Here is a 19,293-nt window from a genome sequence, read left to right on the forward strand (position 1 = left end):
AACATTATGCAACAAGTGATGATATTGCAAACTTTTTACTGCATTGATCAGATTGCACTGGCAACTGAACTAATTGAGTTAAAATGTGAGAGAGTCACTGCATTTGATGCCTTTTCCAAACAAAGCTTCTGCCTGTGCTGTGGCAAGGAGCAGCATCAGGGGCTGTTATTACATCACTTTAAATAGAAGTAAGTGAGACTGAGGGAGAGGGAAAGAGAGAGAAAAGGGACATGTTCATCCCCATTTCAATGAATTCCCTCCCAAAACGACAGAATCCTTAATGCTCAGAGATGCAGACGCAAATTAATACAATAAAGCACACACACAAAGGCACTGGCAAGCATAGAAACAAATGCAAATACACAAACTATAATTTAGACATAAGCAAACATTCGTACCCTCAAGCCAACAGTGTCATTAAATATGATCATAGATAATCTGAACAAGACCTCTGCGTTATTTCCTCTTGGGATATACGACAGGGCAGGTGACTGAGCCGTGAGATGGAGAAGAGGGAGAGAACAATTGGACCAGTGACTGTAATTCTATTTGTTTGAGAATAGCTCTGGTAATGAATACGCCTAGTCGAAAACCAAACGTTATAAATTCGGACATGGGTAATTTTGACAGTATTAGGAAGGAACTTTCAAAGGATGATTGGGGGAAGCTTTTTCCGAGTAAATAGATGGCTGGCAAGTAGCAGTCTTTCAAAACTGCGATAATGAGCGTTAAGGGATAACATGTTCCTCATAGTGTGACGGGCAATGCTTGCAGGAATAGTTTGCCGTACATGACGATATTGAGGTTACGGTCAAGAAAAATGTAGGATTTATATCTCAGCTCTCGTCAGGTGAGATCAGGTGAGTCACTTGAAGAGCAGACAGGATATAGGAGTACACTCCCGAGGGAAATCAAGAGAGTAAAAAAAAATGTGTGACGATGCTGCTCTTTTATCAAGGTAAAAGAGTCCTTGGCTTTTTTTAGAAGGTCGTAAAACAAACAAAAACCGGAAAATCTGGGGTTGGATGGGTTTTATTGCCAGTTTGATTATGGGTAACAAACACTGTATCAGGTGGAAGGCTTTCAAACACTGTTTTTTTTAAAAAAAAACTTGCACTTTGTAAGGGGAGTGGTCAGTTCTCCCAGCTCAGTTTCTCTTGTGTGATTGGTTTATGGTGATTTTGAACATAAGAGCATAATGGAACATGAGAACGAGGAGTAGGAGTATGCTGTCCAGCCCTTCAATCCTACTGTGTCATTCAACAGAATCATAGTTGGTATTTTCGTCGACACCGGTCCACTTACTCGCACTCTCGCTGTCCCCTGAAATGCTTTTTCAATCGACATTCGCTTTAAAAACGCTTACTGAAGGAGCGTCAACTCAGCGTCAAGGGCAGCCAGGTAATTGCATGGTCGCTTGCTACAATTTTTGCCCATTCAAATCATAATCATTTTTAATTTTTCTCCAAACAAAATGTATGACTTCTCATTTATTAACATTGTATTCCATCTGTCAGACTTCTGCCCACTCACTCAATGTATCTATGTTCCTCTTCAAAGACTCAATGTTCTCTGCATACTTGCTGTGCTGCCGATCACAGCGATATTGTAAACATTGACTCTCTACACTTTGAGACTCTGCAATTCGATATGATCTATGTAAATTCTGAATAATTCCAGTCCCAACACCGCTCATTGAGGCACACCACTAGTCAGTGATCGTATCATTAAGTTGGTAAAATCTATTGGCTATTTGGACAGTTTAAGCTACTTTCTGTCCTATTCTATTATTGCTTGCATTTCATTTGTTGATGTTGTCTACAAATTGCATATTATTTAATACTAAGTGGAATATCCGCGTTAAACATGCTTAAAACAACTGGCAAGGTTATGGTTCAGGCGACTTTCGTGAAATACTTTGAGGGGTATCACCTTCTCCTTGAAAGATGGACGTTCTTTGCGTGTTTTGCTCAATAATTGCAATTATGTTGTTCGCCTCGAAGGCGCCGAGTCACAGCTCATTAGGTCAGCATATTAACAAGCATGAAATAGTGTAGATTAGATCGACTTCGGATTGATTCTACCAGTCGGCGCAATATCGAGGACTAGTTTTAATATAGCTGTTCGTGCATTTTGTTCTGATTGGTGAATTCGGTTCTTTTAAACAATGATTGCTGCAGCACTGGCCTTTTCAGTCACCAATACTTTACTGGACGTGGAAGAAGTTACCTTGGGATTATTAAAGAATGAAATTAAGACAAAGCCTGGAGTAAGCAGACACGCTGGAGTTGGAGCTGCCTCTTCGCGTGAGGAAAGGAGAGATAATTACAACAATACCTCAGCATTAAAACTTGCTGGAACCCGCTGTCAGAATCTTTCGAGAATGCTAAAATTTAGTTGAACATGTGGCACCTTGAGTTTGAGGGAAACGACATGGAATTGCAACAAAATGTAGAGAAGAGAAAAACAGACAGAGGTAGTGAAGATAAAGAACGAGAAGTGTAGAGAAAGAGAGAGAGAAGAAAGAGGGTGTTCGAACTTCAGAAAGTGACATTAAGAAAGGTGATCAAAAAATCACTTTCTGAAGCAGTTAGGACTCACATCAGGTGCAGAGAGTTAAAACGGCAAGATGAGCAGTTGGAATAGCAGACTTGATCCATAATGACTTGATCCATAATCAAAGTTTGGCATTCAAAATCTATTTCAATCCGTGAGGGATACGAATTGGGGAAAAGGAAAGGGAATGGTAAATCTTGGTGTCCACCGAGTAAAACGGAATCCCTTGAAGTGGAAAGAAAAGGCAAAAAAAAACACTCAGCGTTTTCACTGCAAAACAAATGTAGGCCACATGAAATCACTGTGTTGGTGGTTTAGGAAAAGCACTGGCAAGACAGATGTAGGAAATTTTTAAAAAAGGATTAGACAATGAATTTGGTTGGAGTAGCAACAAAAAGCACAGTGAATGCAAGAAAGCTGCAGCAGAATGTATAATATGGTCAAAAGATGTTTAAGGTGCATGTACCATATATTCTTAAACCATATGCTCTGACTGTAAAGTTTATTCGCATAAGCCAGGAGCAGCAATGTAAGAGGTTACAATTTTAAGAGATACAGTATACTCTCAATCTGCGATGTAGAAAGATAAGGAGATATGTACTTCTGAAGGACAATTGCCAGAAAAGTTGTGTTAAGAAGAATTGAAGGTGAGACAAAAAAAAGCGCTTCATTATTGCTGAGGAAATAGCAGAGGCATTGATTGAGATCTTTCAAGAGTCACTGGAGTCAGGAAAGTTTCCAGATGATTGGAAGATGGCTGTTGTAACCCCCTGTTCAAGAAAGGATCAAGGCAATAGATGGAAAATTATAGGCCAATCAGTTTAACCTTGGTTGTTGGTAAAATTCTAGAATCCATCATTAAGGATGAGGTTTCTAAATTCTTGGAAGAGCAGAGTCTGATTAGAACAAGTCAACATGGATTTAGTAAGGGGAGGTCATGCCTGACAAACCTGTTGGAACTTTTTGAAGAGGTAACAAGTAGGTTAGACCAAGGAAACCCAGTGGATGTGGTCTATGTAGACTTTCAAAAGGCCTTTGATAAGGTGCCACACGGGAGGCTGCTGATCAAAGTGAGGGCCAATGGTGTTCGAGGTGAGCTGCTGGGATGGATTGAGGACTGGCTGTCTAACAGAAGGCAGAGAGTTGGAATAAAAGGTTCTTTTTCAGAATGGCAGCCGGTGACGAACGGTGTCCCACAGGGTTCGGTGTTGGGGCCACAGCTATTCGCATTATATATTAATGATTTGGATGAGGGGACTGGGGGCATTCTAGCGAAGTTTGCCGATAATACGAAGTTAGGTGGACAGGCAGGTCGTACTGAGGAAGTGGGGAGGCTACAGAAGGATCTAGACAGGTTGGGAGAGTGGTCCAGGAAATGGCTAATGGAATTTAACGTGAGCAAGTGCGAGGTCTTGCACTTTGGCAAAAAGAATAAAAGCATAGACTACTTTCTAAATGGTGAGAAAATTAGTAAAGCCAAAGCACAAAGGGATCTGGGTGTGCTAGTCGAGGATTCTCTAAAGGTAAACATGCAAGTTGAGTCCGTGATTAAGAAAGCGAAAGCAATGTTGTCTCTTATCTCAAGAGGGTTGGAACATAAAACCAGAGATGTGCTACTGAGACTCTATAAAGCTCTGGTTAGGCCCTATTTGGAGTACTGTGTCCAGTTTTGGTCCCCACACCTCATGAAGGACATATTGGCACTGGAACGTGTCCAGCGGAGATTCACGCGGATGATCCCTGGAATGGCAGGTCTAACATATGAGGAACGGCTGAGGATACTGGGATTGTATTCGTTGGAGTTTAGAAGATTGAGGGGAGACTTAATAGAGACGTACAAGATAATACATGGCTTGGAAAAGGTGGACGCTAGGAAATTGTTTCTGTTAGGTGAAGAGACTAGGACCCGTGGACACAGCCTTAGAATTAGAGGGGGTCAATTCAGAACAGAAATGCGGAGACATTTCTTCAGCCAGAGAGTGGTGGGCCTGTGGAATTCAGTGCCACGGAGTGCAGTGGAGGCCGGGACGCTAAATGTCTTCAAGGCCGAGATTGGTAGATTCTTGTTGTCTTGAGGAGTTAAGGGCTACGGGGAGAACGCTGGTAAGTGGAGTTGAAATGCCAATCAGCCATGATTAAATGGCGGAGTGACTCGATGGGCCGAATGGCCTTACTTCCACTCCTATGTCTTATGGTCTTATGGTCTTATTATGCAAATGTGCGGCTAAAATACCCAGTGAAGTTTGGAAAATTCGCAGAAGAGCAGAGAACGCCTGAAATGTGGCATCAGAAATTAAAGACCATGTTTGAGGTCTAATTGTCAAAGCTATCCAGATGATGGGAGTGAAAGAATTCATTTTATTTTTTATCAGCGAAGCAAAAAATAAATTAACGAAATTAAGTCCATTTTAATTATTATTTGGGCATGAAGTGAGAAGGTCGATAAAATTGATTGAGCAGTATTTGTAAGTCAGAATTTGCAGACCACGTATTTGGACGATGCGTCAAATTTTCAGGAATAATTGAATAGAGCGGAGTAGTCGACTAGACAGTATTTGAATATATCACAGCCCTCAAAGGAACAGGAAGCAGACAAGAAATCAAAAGCAGCAATTTGCTACCGGGGATAAGATGTTCGTGGTATTTCCAGCGTCAGGTCAACCTTTAAAATTATGGTTTAGTGGAAATTATCATGTCGAACACCAAATTATTATAGATTAACTCCAGACAAAAGGAATCTCACAGAATGTGTTATGTGAATATGATTAAAAGGTGTTCTGACAGGGACGAAAAACAAGAGGAGACTCTGTGATTGATTACAACAGAAAGCCAAAAATCAAGTCTAGATGATTCTGAATCGGACATACTTCAAATTAAGTTGGACAATGAGGAAGTTGTAAAAACTGGGATAAATTATCCTGTTAACTTTTAGAGGAAAGTCGAAACGATCTGAAAATATTATTATGATCACATGGAGCGCTATGTTGAAATAACATGGAAAAATTAATCGTATTCTGCTTGATGGAGAAAGTGAGGACTGCGGATTCTGGAGATCAGAGTCTAAAAGTGTGGTGCTGGAAAAGCACAGCCAATCAGGTAGCATCCAGCGAGCAGGAGAATCGTTGTTTTTCGAGCATGTCCTCTTCATCAGGGTTGCTTTAATGAGAATGGGAAGAGAGTCTACAAGTGTATTAATCGCACAAGAGAAACTAGATTTTCAATTCGCCCCCTTAAAAATCAAACAGTCATCTATGTGTGTAAACATTGGAGAATGATTAGCTTTATCGCGCTTATTGTCACATGTACTCATGTGAGTACAGTGGAAAGTTTGCAAGTCTCAACACATCATGCAACTTGAGGCATGAAGTTTAACCACCCTAACCCCGCCCTCCACACAGAACAGCATCGTTTACAACGCATAAAAGGGAAAATAATACTGAAAACTATCATACGGTTGTCCTTCCCATAATTGTGCAAAAATAAACAAACACAGTTCAATTACACAGCTCATAAGCGCCTGGTCATGTTGATTTCAGACGGCTCACAAGGACTCGACGTCCCTTAGTCCGTTGTCGTTCAGTCTGTTCCTGCTGGGATGGTGAAATCCTACACGAATTCTTACTGTGAAGAATGACATGGAAGCTCGGGAACCCGGGGAAATAAATGCATGTGATTTTTTTTGAAATTAGGCTACATTATGGAAGAGGAATCGTGGAGGTCTTAAAATAATTAAACTGAAAGAAATATCAGATTTTGTGCAAGTGCATCCCAGGTTATTGTGGGAAGCCATGGAGACATTTTGTGCCTCGGAGCTGAGATATTTATAGCACTCCTGGGAGTTTTGGGTAAAGGCCACTGGATGCAAAACATTAACTATCATTTCTCTGCACAGATTATGCCAGACCTGCTGAACTTTACCAGCAACGTCTGTTTACAGTTTTCGGTTCTGCTTGACACTGTTTGAAGTTCTTTCGCTTTTTTTTATTTGTACCATTGACAGTCACGGTTGAGGTGTCAGAGGATTGGAAGACAACTAGTGTTGTGACATTATTTTCAAAAATGCATCAAGGAAGATCCAGAGAACGACAGAAGAATGAGTCTGATGTCAGGGGTGTGTAAGTGGAGGAAATTCTGAGAGATAGGATTTATATGCATTCAGAAAGGCAATTATGAATAGTCAGCTTAACTTGGTGCATGAGAGAAACGTCTCTCATAAACTTGACTGAACTTTTTTCAAGAGGTGACAAAGCAGGTAGATGAAAGTAAAGTAGCATATGTAGTCGACGTGAGCATTAGTGAGGACAATTGCAATCTGCCCAACTGCCATCACCATCAGGCCCAACATGATAATCAAATAGGGGGAGTTCTTTTCGACATAGCTTTCAAGAAGCACAGGAATACCTTGCTCTGTGTCGTTTCTGATAGGTCATCAAGTGGAGTTGGAGCCATGTGGAAATGTCGCTGGATTATGATTGCATACAAGGTTAATGCTCTAGCAGCTGGTGAAAGCTTAAAGCAATTGACAAAAGATTGGGATGCAAAATGTGCTGTCAGGAGGAGTGACTTTGAAGCGAATGTGAATACAGATCTGCTTAACCAATACACATTCAGGAAGTAAATATTTCGTGCTTTACAGGTCTCGCCTAGAAGTTTCGCCAGACACTCAGAAACCCAGCACCAGCATCGGTCCTGGAAAAGGAACGGGAAACATTGTCGACCTGCATAAGTCGATTTCCGAATATCTCAGAGCTTGTTGCAACACTTACAGAGCTTTCTAACTGGATGCAAAGAAACGTCGTGAAAGTAGTAAAGCTTTCATACCATTGAGCCCCTCCGCCATTCTAGGTATCAGTCGAATATCTCTTCAGTGCAATTTTTCACATGCACACGTCATGATGTGATTATAAATATAAAATATATAATATTAAAAGCAGTGGTCCCTTTGGTCTACCAGTTTTGTTCCAACTTTCAAATTTCTACTCCATTTTTGTGATCTCTCCCCATAACTTCAGAGTCTAGAAATCCTTATTCATACAGAGTGCCTTCGCTACCTCAGCGTTACGTGATCCAGAATTTTCCAGGTTCACCAGTCTTTGAGTATTAACATTTAATCTCATATAATGTTGGGAACAAACTATTGAAATTGAAGCTATTCTTAAAACCTGCTATTAAGGCAATAATAATAGGGGTTGTCAATGTTAAACCACAATGCAACGCAGTCAACATGGTTTTAGATGGATAAATTCAGTTTGAATTATTTTTGGAGTGTATGTGTAAATTTGTCAATCAAAGTGGTTAAAGGGCATCCTATAGATGTATTTTCACTGGACTTCTGGAAGGCATTTCATAAGTGCCTCACAAAAGGTGACTATGCAATACAAGCGTCCAGGGTTTAGTGTAATAAAAATGCTTGGAGAGAGGATTGGCAAACGAATAAAAGCCTTAATGTGAAGGTGCTAGTGTTGGATTAGCTTGGACAAGGCAAAAAATGTCACACAACACCAGGTTATAGTCCGACGGGATATTTTGAAAACACTAGCTTTTGGAACGCTGCACTTTCCTTAGGTGTTAGTGAGGGAATAAGAACAGACTCAGAATTTATAAGGAAAAGATCAAAGGGTCCTGCAACTTTTGCGCATGTATTGAGTCCACCTAACATGGCACTTAAATGCTATATCAGTTAAAATGGTTTTGTAGGTCTTGATGCATTAATATGCAATTCTCAGAATTTATGTCAAATCACTGTCTGGAGATAATGTAAGTTATTATCCATGTGAAGGATGTGATCCCTTAAATCAGAAAATGTGCTTTAGGCGTGAGGTCCTGTTTGGAATCTGTGTCTTCAACTGGAGTCAGACTGTCTTTATTTACAATGTAAGAGTTTATAAACTATCACATTATCTGTCTGACTACATATTGCATGGTTTTGAACGAAATATAATATATCCGTAAATACAAATCTGCAAATGCATATTCACACAAAATATTAAACTGTATCTATTTATGTTCTTGTATGATGGTGTGAGCGTGAGTGTGTGTGAGAGGGAGAGTTAGAGTGTGTGCGTCTGCATGAAGACACTGATGGATACAGCAGATCCCTCTCCCACACGCTCTCACTCTATTGTTTCAGAGCTTCCCATCTCTGCGCCTCTGCTTCACTTGTTGGACATGTTGCAGACCCAGATGCTGTAACTACATACCCCATGCTCCGTCCAGAATTGAGATATAAAACCCCCAGGTCCCCTTGATTGTCTGAGGTGGGCCATAGCACATCCACCAGCAAAACATCCCCAGATCTCCCTAAATTTTCAATAACAAGAGTCAGCCTGAAGCCCCTAAGATTCAAGTTAAATGCCTCGTCCTGTACAATAATTCTCGGCGGATTGCTGGTGTTACTGACCGCACAATCAGCTGAGAGGGACAAACAAATGTGTTCAGTGGACAGGGTAAATAACAAGTTTCAAAGATGTGAGTCAAATACCATGACCAGGGAAAGTAACGGAGCGACGGGGGATTCACATAAAGGTAGAAACAGGCAATTCATTAAGTGAGAACATGTTGTGGCAATATGGCGGAAATAAAAGACAGAGGTGTTCCGTTTTTGAAGTTTCAAATCAAAGAATGAAGACATTGACAAACGACAATGCCTGATCAATTGAGATTAGATTACCTACAGTGTGGAATAGAATATTCTGCCCAACAAGTCAAGCTGCCCCACCGAAGAGCTACCCACTTCCTTCTGATTACTGAAGCTAACACTATAGTCAATTTAACATGGCCAACTCACCTGGCCTGCACAGCTTTGTGACTGTGGGAGGATAGAACACAGATCATAGAACATAGAAACATAGAAAAATACAGCGCAGTACAGGCCCTTCACCCCTCGGTGTTGCGCCGACCGAAGCCTACCTAACCTAGACTAGCCCAATAACCTCCATACGCTTATCCAATGCCTGCTTAAATGACCATAAAGAGGGAGAGCCCACCACTGCTACTGGCAGGGCATTCCATGAACTCACAACACGCTGAGTAAAGAATCTCCCCAACATCTGTCCTACACCTACCACTCCTTAATTTAAAGCTGTGTCCCCTAGTAACAGCTGACTCCGTGAGCGGAAAAAGGTTCTCACTGTCAACCCTATGTAAATCCCTTATCATCTTGTACACCTCTATCAAATCTCCCGTGAACCTTCTTTTCTCCAATGAGAACAGCCCCAAGTGCCTTAGCCTTTCCTCATACGATCTTCCTACCATGCCAGTCAACATCCTGGTAAACTTCCTCTGCACTTGTTCCAATGCCTCCGCGTCCTTCCTATAGTATGGCGACCAAAACTGCACACAATACTCCAGATGAGGCCGCACCGGAGGATATCGGAGCTAACACACGCAGATACGGGAAGAATGTGCAAACTCGATGCAGGCAGTCAACCGAGCCTGGAATCGGTGCTGTGAAGGAGCAGCGCTCACACTGCGCCACCATGCATTTAATTCTAAAGCTGCCCCGGTAGTATAAACTAGGACAAGGTAAAAGACAAGCAGAAAGAGCTTTACAGAAGTTACTAAAGTATTGCTCAGTAAAACAAGCCCATCTGCCAGAAATTAGGCGTATTGCAAATCTTTGCCATCATATTGCTGCTACACGTGGATTACATATCGGCCTAATAGATCAAGATTTGCAGATCATACTGTGAGTGACAGTAATTGGGGTTCCCACAAATGTATGTCCGTATCTGCATGTACCAGTTCAAGGCAAGGTGTTCTATGTGTGCATGTATGATTGAATCTGAGGCGGTGTTAGATGTGAAATTCAGTGTCGAACAGAAAACACTAATGGAGAAAATATTTTTTTTAATGATCAACTGGCAGGGGCTTGGGTAATTGGAAAGAGAGATATTGACGGACAGATATGATGTCGCGTTTGTGAATTTTAAAATAATGGCTTTACTAATCCCGATACCAATACAGAAAACCGATCACAGGAATTATGGCAGAATCAGATTTCGGCGTAATTTCAAATACGAGCCATGAAGTGTCGACTCAGATTTGCTTCTGCAGGTTTGATGCAGAGATTGTCAGCAGCAGATTATTGACATCAGTAATACTGTATTTCATAGATCAAGTTTCCAGTACCAAATGGGATGAGTCAGTGAATTATATTATGGAGTTGTTTGAATGACAATTAGGAATGGTCAGGTATGGTGGCAGGAACCAGTTCATGGCCAAAACGATCACTACAGCTGCACTTTGTCTGTTTCAGACTCAGATATTGGCACAAAATGCGATAGAGTGAGAGGAAGGAAATGGAGTTTGTAACCAGAACAAGAGAGTCACTCCATGTTCCCAATATTCCAATAACAAGGACTGTGATACAGTGAGTGGTGCTTCATAGCGGAAACTGAATAGGTCAAAATAGAGATGCACAAGAGACAGGAAAGAGGGAGATAATGCCTGAAGAAGTGGACTGATGTAGTTAGTAGTGGTGCGTGGAAGGAATATCTGGATTAAGACTCTCAATAGGTGCAATACCATCAGCAAGGACAGTAGAGTAAATTGAAGAGAACAGCATTATGTCCATAAACTGTGTATGTAATGAAAAACTGAAAAGTGAGACTTACCAGGGACACCAACGATGGCCAGGATTGGATAATAAATATATTGAACAATGTAAAGAACATATGTAATCCGCCCTGCTAATGGCAGATATTTATAATATGTAGAAAGAGCCCAAATATTCCAGGATAAATCCCTTTCCATTGTTGGAACATTCCAGTATAATGTTATCATATTCTGATCCATTTTTCGAACATTCCAGTAAATGCAGTCAGATTCTGATGTGTCCTCGCCCTCTCTCTGGATGATTGCTGCTAATGCTTTCGTGGCTCCCACTCACCCTTTGGGATAACACAGTGAATGGAGCACATTTTTCATTAAAAGGTGTAACTCCTCCACTGGGATAACTAGAATCCATGGAGAATGCTATTGATCGCAGTCACTATACAAACAGGTTCAGTTAACCTCTTCCTTACTTCGCTTTTCATGTCACAATAAAAGGGAACATTTACTCGGGGAATATGAATGAAATGGATGAGGGTTTTTGAAGGATAGATCATTAATCTTTCAAACTTTCAAATCCTTTCTTGTATGTGTGAGCAGTGCCATGCCACTGTAGAGGTGCATATATTCCACCCAATTTACAATAGATTAGCTGAAAAGGTGACCGATGGGAAACTAAAAGTGATCATAAGTCAGGGTAACAATATTTGTGACCCATTGACTTTATGTAATGCTGCACCGATTGTTAAGTGCCCTGCTTCCAAACTGCGTTGTAACATTTAGAGATTTTTTAGAGCATTTGGGTGTGCTTGCGCAAAACAGGGTGCAGCAATCTGCATTGTGTTTCTGTTACAGAGTTAAAGGAAGAGGCCATTCAACCTCTCGTACATGTTACAAGAGGTGTTGACCTTGTTTTGCAGCAACTATTAGTTTTAAAGGAAACATGGAGAAGGATAGCCCTGACATAAATATTAAAGTACTAAATAGGGTAGGGCCAATTATGATCGTTTTAGGCAAGCCCTTTGAAAAAATCTGCTTAGTAGAGACTATTCACAGAAAAGTAGGATGCCTTCAGAAGTGAGATTACAGAGTCTAGCAATGAGTAGGGTGAGTTTGCCAGGTGTAAAATCTGCTGGACGGCTGGATGTTGTGGATCTGGTCAAGAAAAAGAAGGAAGCATATGGTAAATTTGGACAGCAGGGATCGAATCAAGGCATCGAGGAGAACAACGACAGCAGGTTCATACTCAAAAGGGAAATCGGGGGTGGGGGAAATGGGAACAAGACAAAGATTCAGTAAATAGAGTCAGGGAGAATCCAAAGGCATTCTACAAATGCAGCAAGGGAAAGAGATTAACTGGAGAGAGAAAAGGTCCCCTTAAAGAATAACAAGGCCACCTATGCTTGGAAGCACAGATATTGGCGGAAATAATATCTGAAAACTTAATATCAGTATTTGTTGTGGAGACGCTCATGGAATCTAGTGAACTTGTGGTAATAATTAATGATAACTTCAGAAGTGTCTATACTAGAGAAGAGGAAGAATAGAAGTCTTAACATGCATAAAGGCGGATATACAAACGGGACCTGATCAGTTGTAACCCAGAACTCTTTGGAAAGCTACACAAGTGATTGTTTGAGCCTAGTAATGAATTATCTGCACCGTGGATAGCCATAGATGACGTCTCAGAAGATTGAAGATATGCAAATGTGAGTATTATTTTGGAAAATTGGTATGGAAATGTCAAGGAATGACACAACAATGAACCAGGCATCAATGGTGGGCAACTTCTTGGATAATATTCTGAGTGAGAGGAATTACTAGTATTTGGAAATGCAAGGACTGATTAGTGGTAGTCAACATGGCTTTGTACTTTGAAAATCGTGTGTCACTTATTGGCTGGATGTTTTTTTAAAAAATGAGGAAGAAGATTGATGAAGGCACAGCAGTGCATGTTGGCTACTTAGGCCTCAGTAGGGTTTTCGACAATTTTCAACCCGATAGCCTGTTAGCAAAGTTATATCATATGGAATCCAGTGAGAAATGGATGTAATTAGCTAGAAGGTAAGAAACGAAGTTAGTGGTGGAGCGTTGTTGTTTGAAATGCAGGCCTGTGGCCTGCATTCCGCTTCATGGATGCGATGGATTGCGTGATTTACGAAAATGACATTGATTTGAATATGGTCGGAATGGTTAGGGAGTTTGCAGACAGCATCCAAAATTGGTTTGTATTGGATGGCGAAACGACAAATTCGGAGTACAACGGGAACTTAATCAGATTGGCTGAGGGGCGAAGAGTAGCAGATGGAGTTTCATTTAGACAAGCATAAGATTTAACATTTTGTGAAGGCAAATCAGGCCAGCACATATTTTTAGAGTAGTGGGAAGGGTTGTCAAAAACAGTGCGATAAATAAAATTCACAGAATCTCTGCAATGTGGAAAAAAAGGCCATATTGTCCATCGTGACAATATTGACTCTACAAAGCGCATACCACCAGACACATAGGTAACCTATACTTATAATTCTGCATTCCCATAGCTAACCAGCACATCATTGGATTCTGCAATACAATTTACCATGGCCAATCCACAGACCAGTGGGTTTTTCGACTGTGGGATGGAAAACCAAGCGCCTGGAATAAATACAACCATACGCGGGGCAATGTTAAAACTCATTGTAGGCGCCAGCCCAGGGTGGAATCAAAGCCCATCCTAGGTACAGAGATAAACCCTGAGCCACTGTTGCACCCCAATAACCAGATGAGAGTAACTCTATGTTCCCACTTTCTCCGGATCTGTCACATCTGTTCAGTGGGGTACTTCTGAGATGACCTCTTCTGTTCCCCGAGGATTCATACTTAACCCCCAAATTCTGATGAACAGAACCTTCAGCTGTCTCTGACGTCTCCTGCACTTATGCCCTCACCACTTTCCCTCTTTTCTCAACCATGCCGTCTATTAATATTGTATGAACAATACTTGCTGATCTCAAAAACAAAACGAAATTCAGGCACTGGAGCTCAGAAACAAAAACTGTTCTGATAAAATTCCACTTCAAATTTCTTCCCACAGATGCTACCAGCCCTGCTGAGTTTAACCAAAAATTTCTGGAATATCTAATTTCCTTTTTATAACATGCACAAAATTGTCCACCCAGTACTGCCTTCTATATAAAACTCCCAACAGACATGCTTCTCCTTGCTGCTTCTAATTTTGAGCCAGAAGCGTTTTTGTAATCTGTGTGCCGTGTGCTGTGGTTACACTAATGCTAGATTTGGTGAGGTGTTTCCTGAGACCGTTCGTGATGTGAAGATAATATCGCTGCCGCTTGTTTATTTTTCTCAAAAGCATGATTCATCATGGGTCTCACCTTACACTACTCCTCCCGGTGGCTGAGACTTCTGTAACCGGAGAAGGGGAGCAATTTGAAATGAATTAGGCAAGGTGTGTGTCATGGCATTCACTCCTCATCCAGCTGGAATAGCAATCCTGCATGTTAACATCCCCACCCAGAAGGAGCTCCATGCCCATGTTCACATTATGTGTTTGGGAAAAGCAGCAATTTCCCCCTGCCTGTCACATGCAGAATCAATGTCAGTTGCTGTGCAGGGTAGCTCTGAACAGATATTGTTTGTCCGAGTGCACTATTGACTTTCAATTATGGTAATAGTTCTTGGGATGCTGGTTAATTTCAGGTTCTCAGCTGAGTGTAGAGTTACTCTGGGAATGATGTGGAGTAAGAATTGGGAGAAACACAACATTATTCTTAGCGTGAGGGCTCGGACACCTATTAAAGTGGAGAGTTATTGAAATCCGCTCAGCCTCACGGTGAGAATCACTCCTCAAACTCAACTAAACTGACACTTGGCATAAAATAAAAGCAATACATATGAACATAAGAACCAGAAGCAGGAGTAGGCCATTTGGGCATTCGGATTTAGTAAGATCAGGGCTGACCATTTCATAGATTTTGCTCCACTTATCCGCCCTCTCATCATAAGCCTTGATTCCTTTTCTACAGAAAATTTATCTGTCTTTGACGTTAAAACATTCAAGGAGGTAATCTGAACTGCTTTACTTGGCAGGGAATTCCCACAAATTAGCAACTCTTTGGGAGAAGAAGTTTCTCCTCAACTCAGTCATAAATTTACTCTCCTCCATTTTCAGATCATGACCCCAAGGTCTAACTTCACACAACACTGGAAAGAATCTCCATGCTTCGATCTCATATTTTTCCATTTCATAATTTTGTATATTTCTATCAAGTCCGCCACACACCAATTAATCTAATTTTCCCTGATTCCCATCTGCTGACATCATGAAAACGCCATCCAGCGAACTGAAAGGAAAATATGACACTGCTTCTGGTCAGAAACCATCAAAGACAAAGAAAAATGTAAACAAAGAAAACGTGCAAATCTGGCCTGCAGTGAAGCTTATGAATTTGTGATTGAGTACTATTCTTGACAGCCGACCTGAACAATGTGCAGCTCATTTCCTTATCGAATCATTTCTTTTCAACAGAATTAGTCATTGCCAGATGCTATGAAATATCTGGTTAAGAGTCTGGCCCGTTCACACACTGACCTTCCACAGGATCTGCTTTCGCATCCTGACTTAGAATTAAAATTATGACAAGAAACTGTAATGTCGATATCTTATTATTTTCAATCTTTTGAATGGCGCTGAATACATGATCAGCTGAGGGTGACAAAATTCTTCAAGTTTCTAGCTCATTGTCATTTCTGATCGATGATACCACATTCCAGTGGAAGCGTCCGACAAGACCTCCTTTTCTGTCAATGGAAGTTCCGCCTAACTTTTCTAGATAGGGCCTTTAGCTGTGGCTATCCCACTTCCGCGTTTATGCCTCATTCCTCTCCTCGTTCCCAAAATAATGATACAGATACACATGTCCTCACATCGCGATTTGCTAGAATCCACATTCAATTAATATTTTACACCAATTCCATATTCGCCAGCAGGATAGCGTTACCAAATATGTCTTTCCCCTCCCTTCCACTGTCAGCATTTCTCTGGGACCGTTTCCTCTGTGACACTCTCCAACACGCCGTACAATTCCCCAGTCCTCCATGGCAATTGCAGAAGATGCAACACTTGCCCATTCAACTCTTCCTTTCTCTCTGTTCAAGATCCCAAACACACCTACCAGTTGAAGCAGCATTTCACTTGTAATCTTTCAATGCACACAATGCGATCTCCTTCACATTTTTGAGACCAGAAACTGCATTGAGAAGGTCTTCCACTCAGTCTGTAGGAATATCAATAACCTTCCCATTGCTTTCCGTTTCAACAATCTACTTTACTGCCGTGCTTTACATTTAGGTGCTGGGCTTGTGTCATGTGCAAATGAAGAGCAGACCAAACTGGAGAAAAATCTTACTTTGATCTTTAGAACGTTACTGTCTTTAAGGAGTTTATATTCAATCCCAGAACTTCACACCCAGAACCCATTATGACTGTTTTCCTTTTCTCATACTCTATCTCTACTGGTCTCCCTATGAACGTACGTGGTTATGCCTCTTTAATCTTGCACTCAGTAGTGGAAACCCCATTCCCCATTTGACACATCAATTTACACTCATTTTACAACTGTCTCTCTTTCACCAAAATGAAAATTTTGATTGCCTTTTGAACGGTACAACCATGCGCTCTGTTACCCGTCACCCATTCTCCACCGCCGTCAAGAGGTTGAAGAGTCCATTTAAGCATCCTTTTCCGTTCTGAAGAATTGTCAAACGGAAAATGAAACGTTACTCTGTTTTTTTGCCTCTGCATACGCTGTTAGATTTGCTGTGTATCTGAAGAAATCACCAGAGGCAAAACATTTCGTTTTAAAAAAACAAAGAAATGTGGATGCTAGAACTCTTTAATATAAATAAAAATTTGCTGGAGAAACTGTGAGGTATGGAGAAGCATCACTGGACCGAAAATATGACCTCTGCTTTCACTCCACATATCTGCATCTTTTCTCCGACAATTTCTGTTCTTGAAAAAGTTCCAAAGACCTGTGTCAAAGCTTTTGAAATGTCCTCTCCCACATGGTTTAGCATACAAGGGGAAGTGAATGATAACATAAATTAATTGCTTCTAAAATTGTATAGGATTGGCATTAGTGGAACTATGGAACGCTTAATAAACAACACAGAGAGAGAATCAGAGGGAAACACATTCAGTTTAATCACAGACGTTGACACTACTGGAATGGCAATAACGAATCGTTAATGATGTTTTGAAAAACGTGGCAAATTGGAGGCTACACCACAAAAGACCCTCTGCAAAATGAGAATAATAAAATGGAAATCTTACAACAACAGAAACTAGAGTAGGTCACTGAATACGGGATGACGAGTCAATGGGTCTTCGTGTGAATTGGGGGGCAGGCAGAAAAATTCGAATGCATAACGTGCAGCTTAAACTGGGTATTTATGTGGTGCTGTCGAATACAGCAGTAGCAGGAGCAGGCTTATATTCAACCCCAATATGTAAATCTTTGTCCGACATATTCTCTGATTCTGTTATGACCATCATGCCAATCTATGGTCAACTGATGAGTATGGATGAACCTGGTTCTGGAAAAACACAGCAGGCCAGGCAGCATCCGAGGAGCAGGAGAATCGACATTTCGGCCATAAGCTTATTCCCGAAACGTCGATTCTTCTGCTCCCCGGATGCTGCCTGGCCTGCTGTGTTTTTGCAGCACAACACTTTTAAACTCTGGTCTCCAGCATCTGCAATACTCACTTTCTCCCGTATGGATGAACCTGCCAGGGTCAGACCCACGTGTACGTAAAACTGAAAGCAATCCCTAACCCGACCGCACTTGACTGCTTACATTCCAAGCAGTAGAAGTCAAATCCACTGGAGCGGGTGAAATGATTGCAAGACCAACAGAACAGATCATAACTCTACTGTCTTGCTCCATCGAGTCAGAAATGATGGTGGACGATAAAACAACTCACTGAAGGAGATGGCTTCACAATATATCCACTCAAAATTACAGAGCAGGTCTGGACCTCAAAGTAAAAACTCGAACGTAGTATCTGTACCACCTTCAGACATACGTGCTGTGTCTGTTATCCACTCGTCATGATGTTTACAGTATCATAGATGCCCGTCTTCAAACAAATTGATTCACTGTACGTGAAATGAAAAATAAAATGGATATGACAGGAGATACGGCAAAGGCAATCGGTCCTAACAGCATGCCTGCAATGGGACAGAAGACTTATGCTACACAACAAGCCTTGCCTCTGGGGAAGCTGTTACATTCCAGCTGTAACGCTGACATCTGCCTGCCAATGTGGAAAAATACTCAACTGTTTCCACCTCGTTACCAGGAGAATCATTACAATCTGACCAATTACCACACCACTAGTCTCATCACGATAATCAAATTAGTCGAAGTTCGTTTTGACAGAGCCGTGAAGCAGCAAAGGAATATCATGTTCAGTTTGAACTCCGAGGTGCCCCAACGTGGAGATGGTGTCTTTGTGGAAAAGTCGCTGGATGACTGATCCACACCAGTTTAATCATTTGGCAGCTGGTTGAAATTAAAAAAAATTAATAAAATATAGAGATCTGAAATCTGGTTTCTGTATTAGTGACCTTGAAGCCAATGTCGATTGAATGCCACAAGTTGCTTCCCCAATGTACTTTCAGGAAGCACATCTCCCGTGCTTTCCCGGTCTGCCCGAAGAGCAACTCCAGATGCACAGAACGTAATAAAACCGACACTGGTCTCTGAAACAACCAAACCGGATCCTCAATTATAATGTCTTCGAGTATAAAACTGTACTGAACACGGTGGACCAGCATCGGTAGTGGAACATGTAACGGGATGGACATTCCTCTTGACAGAGCAGAGGCTGCCTTCCTGACATCTGAGAACTTGTAAAATTATTTACATAGCTTTCCCACAGATGGCGTCAGGACACGAGCAGGCGATTGAACCTATATGGTCTCCCTAACTCTAGATCATGGACGAAAATCACTTCAATGCAATTGTCCCAAATGTTGGGAAAAAGAAATCAGGAAGTGAACTGCAAGAGGTTTTTTTGGGTCATCGTTGGGATAGATACCATTAAATATAGTCATCGATGATCTCTATCGCCAAACCATCCACCTTTTTAATGTCTCGGTACCCTTATTAAATTCAGTGC

Source organism: Hemiscyllium ocellatum, unplaced genomic scaffold (genome assembly GCF_020745735.1).
Source record: "Hemiscyllium ocellatum isolate sHemOce1 unplaced genomic scaffold, sHemOce1.pat.X.cur. scaffold_173_pat_ctg1, whole genome shotgun sequence".
In the NCBI taxonomy this organism is placed as follows: domain Eukaryota; kingdom Metazoa; phylum Chordata; class Chondrichthyes; order Orectolobiformes; family Hemiscylliidae; genus Hemiscyllium; species Hemiscyllium ocellatum.